General features: G+C 33.7%; 1 long non-coding RNA gene across 5 annotated transcripts; it reads right to left on the bottom strand.

The window, feature by feature from the left end:
* Positions 1–8: 8 nt before the first annotated feature.
* Positions 9–5747, bottom strand: LOC148192869 (uncharacterized). 5 transcript variants are annotated; one of them, XR_015782143.1, is made up of 10 exons: positions 5330–5747; positions 5065–5100; positions 4861–4899; positions 4599–4707; positions 3866–4495; positions 3694–3784; positions 3431–3466; positions 3197–3289; positions 3007–3103; positions 9–2739 (listed from the first exon to the last, which is right to left on the bottom strand). It is a non-coding gene; the product is annotated as an uncharacterized LOC148192869 (long non-coding RNA). The 5 variants fall into 5 exon arrangements; XR_015782141.1 differs by having other exon boundaries at positions 3694–4495; positions 5330–5420; positions 5511–5747; XR_015782140.1 differs by having other exon boundaries at positions 3175–3289; positions 3694–4495.
* Positions 5748–7638: the final 1891 nt, after the last annotated feature.

The following is a 7638-nucleotide window of genomic DNA, read 5'->3' as shown; positions in this document are numbered from 1 at the left end:
AGGATATGTATGCATTTACGACATCCCCACAAAAACATTAAATTTTGATAAAAGAATCTTGATAAATAATTATAAACTTTCCACATTTATTATAACCTTCCTTTTAGTCGTGTTAAGTTTAACAAAACCAATAACCTCTCTAATGCATTATAGAGAAACTCTGGATATCAAATTCAAAGAACTGGTGCGTCTTAGGTCTAGATTATATACTTAGTCTTGCTAAGAAAATGCAATGGGAAAAAAAGGAAACAATATAAAAAGAAACTATATAAATGCTAATGAAGAAAATATACAAACAGTGATGGGAACAATTTGAAAATGATATTTATGAATGAATAATACAAGATAAAACAATGAATGTATGCATGGGTAAAATCCTACCGCTGAAACCTGAATTTTTACAATTTTACAAAACCTGATGCAGATATGAAGATTCAACCTAAATTGTATCCACAATGATGTCTTACGCAGAAAAAAAAAGAATACTATGAATGGAGATAAACTGCAGATGCAATCAATGCAATGAATTTAGTCAAATCTGATGCAATCAGACTATATGCAAAAATGGAATGAATTTAATAGTATTGAATTGGTAAAAAACTGCAAAGTATGCACGAACTCTAAGTAGGTATTAAAGACAATGCATGAAAACGGGAAAACGAATACAGAATTTAGATTCCTATGTGACAGGCTACAAGAGAGATGTTTTATGCAATTTTTCTGGTTTGAAAACAGAACTGGAGTTTCCAAGTTGCTAATGCAATTGAAATGACTTAAACAATTGAAACGGGCCATTTCTAAGCAAATAAGGCTAGATGAGCAATTGAATAACGGAAGAAAATAAAAATTTTCCTGATAAGAAACTAAATGAAAACTGGAATGACAATGCAAACAAAGAAAATACATAACCAAAAATGGCCAATTTGGCATCAACTATTATGCCCAAAGTGAGAATTCTAAATGCTTATACAGTGTAGGATTGGAAATAAAGAACAGAAATGTGGTTTTGATTTTGATTTGAACGTGGCACAATGAACAATTATGCAGCAAAAACAGTCCGAGACAAAATCCAGCAGCAATCATTACATTGGTTTGGTTAAATGAGTCTTAATTTTTTTTCAAAAAGACATTTTGGATTCGTTAAGCACAATCTGGAGTCTTTTAGTTTCCATTTCAGAATGTTAAAGGCTGGAAACTCATCCAATTCACTAAAGACTATACAACAAGAAATCCTAGATTATGCTGAAAACTGAATGAGCATGGATGCAATAATCAATGCACCTACACCTAGCTTTAATATTAGAATCATGGCAAGAATGAAAAGAATGGACGTACCTAAATTTGATATTTCCTTTTATCAAAATTTAATCAAAACTAAGAATTACAAAGACAAAACATTACTTCTAAACAAACGAAAATAATACAAACTGAAAAAATTACAGAGCAAGATGGAATTAACAGAGCAAGAAAAGAATTCCAAACGGGTTATCACAATTAAGAATACAAAAATCATAATCTCTAGATAAGAAAACAAATTTAGATAAAAAGTTTGAGCAAACACCTTATTTTTGAAGTTTTACCTCTCATTTCTTGGTTTGAAGATCTCTCCCTCTTTGATATGCAACTGAACACAATTTTACATTGAACAAAATGTTAATAGGACAAACAAGATATTTACATGCTAATCAAGAAAACAATGCTAATGAAGAAAATATACATGCAGTGATGGAAAATATTTTAAAGTGATATTTATGAATGAATAATACAAGATAAAAACAATGAATGTATGCATGCAAAAACCCCGTTGAAACATAGAAATGTAAAGTCTAGGAACACAATTTTCATTTATTCTAGAAAAGGCATAGGTTCTACTTGAGTTTCTACTTGAATAAATCCAAACTGCTAAACATCCGGAGCACAGGTTCGGATCCGCATTTGCTTTGACCCAATCTCTGTAATAACATAAGTAACATAAAAAAAATCATCAAACTTTTGCAATAGAACAATTGCCCAAAGCATCTCGTCGTCCTCAGTACGATCATCACCATCCACTCATGAAACCAAGCTTTTGAATCAACTAAGAATTACCTAAGGAAAAAAAGATTAAAAAAAAATCTATTGATTACACAAATAATTCAATATTTCAACACCAAGTCCTAAACCAAGTAAAAAACTAAACAAGAACTAAAAGATAGCAAGAACATAAGACATAATAACAAAATATAAAGAAAGAGTCCAAAAAGAATAAAGAATTCTCTCTTTCCCGGTCTTGCACAATTGACGTGGAAAATGGATCCTAGTTGCACTCAATTTGCAATCTTGTGCACTAACCTTCCTATTCTCATCAATCCAAAGCTGTACAAATATTTAAACTTCAATCAGCAGGGTATCCATTCAATACTATCACTTAAGAGCTAAAACAGGAGCAATAATTCAAAACAAGGGTAAGTTAGACAACTTCCCTATTTGGACGGTTGTTTCTAGCCTGCTCCAAGCTCCACACTGAGGTGTGTTGCTGCTGTCTACTCAGAAATACTTGACTCCAATTGAGATGGAACTAAATGGCTATCAAGAATATACCAAAATCAAACTGCACAAACTGTCATCTGCACATAAATCAGCAAACAAATTTAAAAAATTAGAAGTGACTGTCGTAGTAGTAAACAATTTTAAAAGGTGAAGTAAATGCAATAGCAATTTTCTCTTTTGTTATGTTGATTGCACTCCAGTTTAAGCAATCTGCACAAGAAAAATTAGCAAGTCAGTTAGGCTGAACTCTCTCAATCTGCCAATAGACTTAGGCCAAGTTAGCCTCACAAAACATAATAAAAATTTGATCTCCAACTGAGCACAACTTTACATTGAACAAAACATTAGTAGGACAAACAATTGATAAAACTACAACTCTGTATATAGCTTATCTCAAATAAAAAAAATAAGTTAAAAAAATGCTAAGAGTGCATGATAAAAATGACAAAGTAGTAGCATAGATATACAATAATCTACCTTGAGAGTTGTAAAACTCGAGTTTCTACTTGAATAAATCCAAACTGCTAGACATCCAGAGCACAAGTTCGGATCCGCATTTGCTTTGACCCAATGTCTGTAATATCATAAGTAACATCAAAAAAATCATCAAACCTTTGCAATAGAACAATTGCACAAAAAACATACCGTAGAGACTAAAAGTTAACACCTTTTCGATCCTCCCACGCGGCTTCTAATTGGATTTCTCGACAGATGAGGTCCTTTGACATGCGGTCTTTTGTAGGAACACCAAAGAACAAAGCTAGGCCCAAAATAAACGAAATTAAAAATGTTGTTACTAAATGATGATCAATTTCATATCTAGGGCCAACAAAAACCAAAAGTGTTCAAAACATGAATACTGCAGAAAACATAAGGAAAGGGAATTCAAAATAAAATTTACCTCCATGCTCATAATTCATTCTGCTGGATTGGCACCCTACAAACCAGTATATATGAATTAAGCTCAAAAAACAAAATGCTAGAAAAAAAAATAATACCATATCATATGCAAAAAAATAAAATACCAAAACATATAAACAAGGATCCAATATGCAAACTTATGTACAAAAGGAGAATTTGTCATATGCTAAGCACTTCAACTCATGAAACAAAGTTTTTCAATCAACCAAGAATTACCTAAGGAAAAAAAATTAACATACTAACCGTATTGTTCAACAAAAGATTTAGTCACAATTGGTGCAGATTTTTTCTCGCGATAACCCACGCCAAATTCTTCATCAATTACCCAAGAAGGCTGCCAAAGGAGTTAGAATTAATATGTTGAAACAAAATAAAGCTAAACTTTGTGGACAAAATAAAGGAAAACGAAAATCACGTGCTCCACTTTTGTTGTTTCTGGACAACTTTGTGCTCCCTTAATTCAATTCTTTTCGTCTGATTTTCCAATCCTGCACACATATATCACACGCCCTAATATCCTCTTGGCTAAACAGATTGCAAGATACAATGCCCTATGCCCTATGTCTTATGCCCTATGCCCTATGCCCTATGTCCTATGCCCTATCCCCTATCCCCTATGCCCTATGCCCTATGCCCTATGCCCTTTGCCCTTTGCCCTATGCCCTATGCCCTATGCCCTATGCCCTATGCCCTATGCCCTATGCCCTATGCCCTATGCCCTATGCCCTATGCCCTATGCCCTATGCCCTATGCCCTATGCCCTATGCCCTATGCCCTATGCCCTATGCCCTATGCCCTATGCCCTATGCCCTATGCCCTATGCCCTATGCCCTATGGCTCATATACACATACATGGTACTCATACAATGCTAAACAATTCTTCATTCAAAATAAATAGTGTCATAAGGAGAACATAAGATTTCTTATCTGTCAATTGAAGGAGTAGCTCTTGGGAGCTAAGGGACACAGCAGTGCCAATAATGAGGGTGAGAGCGTTAGATACAACTACGACTTCATCGGGTAGTACATAATTCAAGCCTCCAAGCTACACAACAAAGAAAAATCATGATAAGACAAACAATTTTCAATTGCAGACAATTACTACAACTAATTATATTTGAAGAAACAAATCAAATGTAATATTGTACCTTAACTTTCATCTGCAACCAAACGTTTGTTACATTTTGATCGTTGACAGTTAATGGTGGACCCAAGAACTGGGTAACAGTTCCCATTTCAGCAAGTATCTTATTCTTCCTTAAAGCCAATAAAATTCAATTAGTTTTATAGAGCAATAATGAACTTGAATAATTTCATAATGAAAAAGATAAACATAATAATCATCGTAGATAATGAAATTTTTTCTAACAACGACAAGAAATATATGGAATTACAAATTTTAAAGAATACCATTTATGAAGTCAACCACTTTCTCCACTCCTAGTTGAGCTGCAAAGTATTTATTGTGAAGAGTCCCACAAGAAGTATAAAACAAATAGAAACACATAGTAAAACTCTCATGGTTAATTGGTTAACTACTTCCAGGCGAGCAGCAAAATTAAGATGGGAAAAACACAGAAAACAGAAGGCAAGGGAATTCAAAATAAAATTTACCTCCATGCTCATGATTCATTCTGCTGGATTGGTACCCTGCAAACCAGTATAAATGAATTAAGCTCAAAAGAACAAAATGCTAGAAAATAAAAATAGTATCATATCATATGCAAAAACATAAAATATCAAAACATATAAACAAGGATCCAATATGCAAACTGATGTACAAAAGGGGAATTTGTCATGTGCTAAGCACTTCAACGCATGAAACAAAGTTTTTCAATCAACTAAAATTACCTAGGGAAAAAAAGATTAACATACTAACCGTATTGTTCAACAGAAGATTTAGTCAAAATTGGTGCAGATTTTTTCTCGCGATAACCCGTTCCAAATTCTTCATCAATTACCCAAGAAGGCTGCCAAAGGAGTTAGAATTAATATGTTGAAACAAAATAAAGCTAAACTTTGTGGACAAAATAAAAGAAAACAAAAATCACGTGCTCCACTTTTGTTGTTTCTGGACAACTTTGTGCTCCCTTAATTCAATTCTTTTGGTCTGATTTTCCAATCCTGCACACATATGTCACACAGCTTAATATCCTCTTGGCTAAAGAGATTACAAGATACATGCACAAGATAAAGATTTCTCCCTTTCCCGGTCTTGCACAATTGACGTGGAAAATGGATCCTAGTTGCACTCAATTTGCAATCTTGTGCACTAGCCTTCCTATTCTCATGAATCCAAAGCTGCACAGATATTTAAACTTCAATCAGTAGAGTATGCATTCAATACTATCACTTAAGAGCTAAAACCGAAGCAACAATTCAAAACAAGGGTAAGTTAGACAACTTGCCTATTTGGATGGTTGTTTCTAGCCTGCTCCAAGCTCCACACTTAGGTGTTGTTGCTGCTGTCTACTCAGAAATACTTGACTCCAATTGAGATGGAACTAAATGGCAATCAAGAATATACCAAAATCAAACTGCACAAACTGTCATCTGCACATAAATCAGCAAACAAATTTAAAAAATTGGAAGTGAATGTCGTAGTAGTAAACAATTTTAAAAGTTGAAGTAAATGCAATAGCAATTTTCTCTTTTGTTACGTTGATTGCACTCCAGTTTAAGCAATCTGCACAAGAAACAATTAGCAAGTCAGTTAGGCTGAACTCTCTCAATCTGCCAATAGACTTAGGCCAAGTTAGCCTCACAAAACATAATAAAAATTTGATCTCCAACTGAACACAACTTTATATTGAACAAAACATTAGTAGGACAAACAATTGATAAAACTACAACTCTGTATATAGCTTATCTCAAACAAAATAAATAAATTAAAAAAATACTAAGAATGCATGATAAAAATTACAGAGTAGTAGCATAGATATACAATAATCTACCTTGGGAGTTGTAAAACTCGAGTTTCTACTTGAATAAATCCAAACTGCTAGACATCCAGAGCACAGGTTCGGATCCGCATTTGCTTTGACCCAATGTTTGTAATAACATAAGTAACATCAAAAAAATCATCAAACCTTTGCAATAGAACAATTGCACAAAAAACATACCGTAGAGACTAACAGTTAACACCTTTTCGATCCTCCCTCGCGGCTTCTAATTGGATTTCTCGACAGATGAGGTCCTTTGACATGCGGTCTTTTGTACGAACACCAAAGAACAAAGCTAGGCCCAAAATAAACGAAATTAAAAATGTTGTTAATAAATGATGATCAATTTCATTTCTAGGGCCAACAAAAACCAAAAGTGTTCAAAACATGAATACTGCAGAAAACATAAGGAAAGGGAATTCAAAATAAAATTTACCTCCATGCTCATAATTCATTCTGCTGGATTGGCACCCTACAAACCAGTATATATGAATTAAGCTCAAAAAAAAAATGCTACAAAAAAAAAATAATACCATATCATATGCAAAAAAAATAAAATACCAAAACATATAAACAAGGATCCAATATGCAAACTTATGTACAAAAGGAGAATTTGTCATATGCTAAGCACTTCAACTCATGAAACAAAGTTTTTCAATCAACCAAGAATTACCTAAGGAAAAAAAATTAACATACTAACCGTATTGTTCAACAGAAGATTTAGTCACAATTGGTGCAGATCTTTTCTCGCGATAACCCACGCCAAATTCTTCATCAATTACCCAAGAAGGCTGCCAAAGGAGTTAGAATTAATATGTTGAAACAAAATAAAGCTAAACTTTGTGGACAAAATAAAGGAAAACGAAAATCACGTGCTCCACTTTTGTTGTTTCTGGACAACTTTGTGCTCCCTTAATTCAATTCTTTTCGTCTGATTTTCCAATCCTGCACACATATATCACACAGCTTAATATCCTCTTGGCTAAACAGATTGCAAGATACAATGCACAAGATAAAGAATTCTCCCTTTCCCGGTCTTGCACAATTGACGTGGAAAATAGATCCTAGTTGCACTCAATTTGCAATCTTCTGCACTAACCTTCCTATTCTCATGAATCCAAAGCTGCACAGATATTTAAACTTCAATCAGTAGAGTATGCATTCAATACTATCACTTAAGAGCTAAAACCGAAGCAACAATTCAAAACAAGGGTAAGTTAGACAACTTGCCTATTATTTGGATGGT

Source organism: Vigna umbellata, chromosome 9 (genome assembly GCF_029865625.1).
Source record: "Vigna umbellata cultivar VRB3 chromosome 9, Vumbellata_1.0, whole genome shotgun sequence".
Lineage (NCBI taxonomy): Eukaryota > Viridiplantae > Streptophyta > Magnoliopsida > Fabales > Fabaceae > Vigna > Vigna umbellata.
The sequence above is the reverse complement of the archived record's forward strand: the minus strand, read 5'-3'. Positions and strand labels throughout refer to the sequence as shown.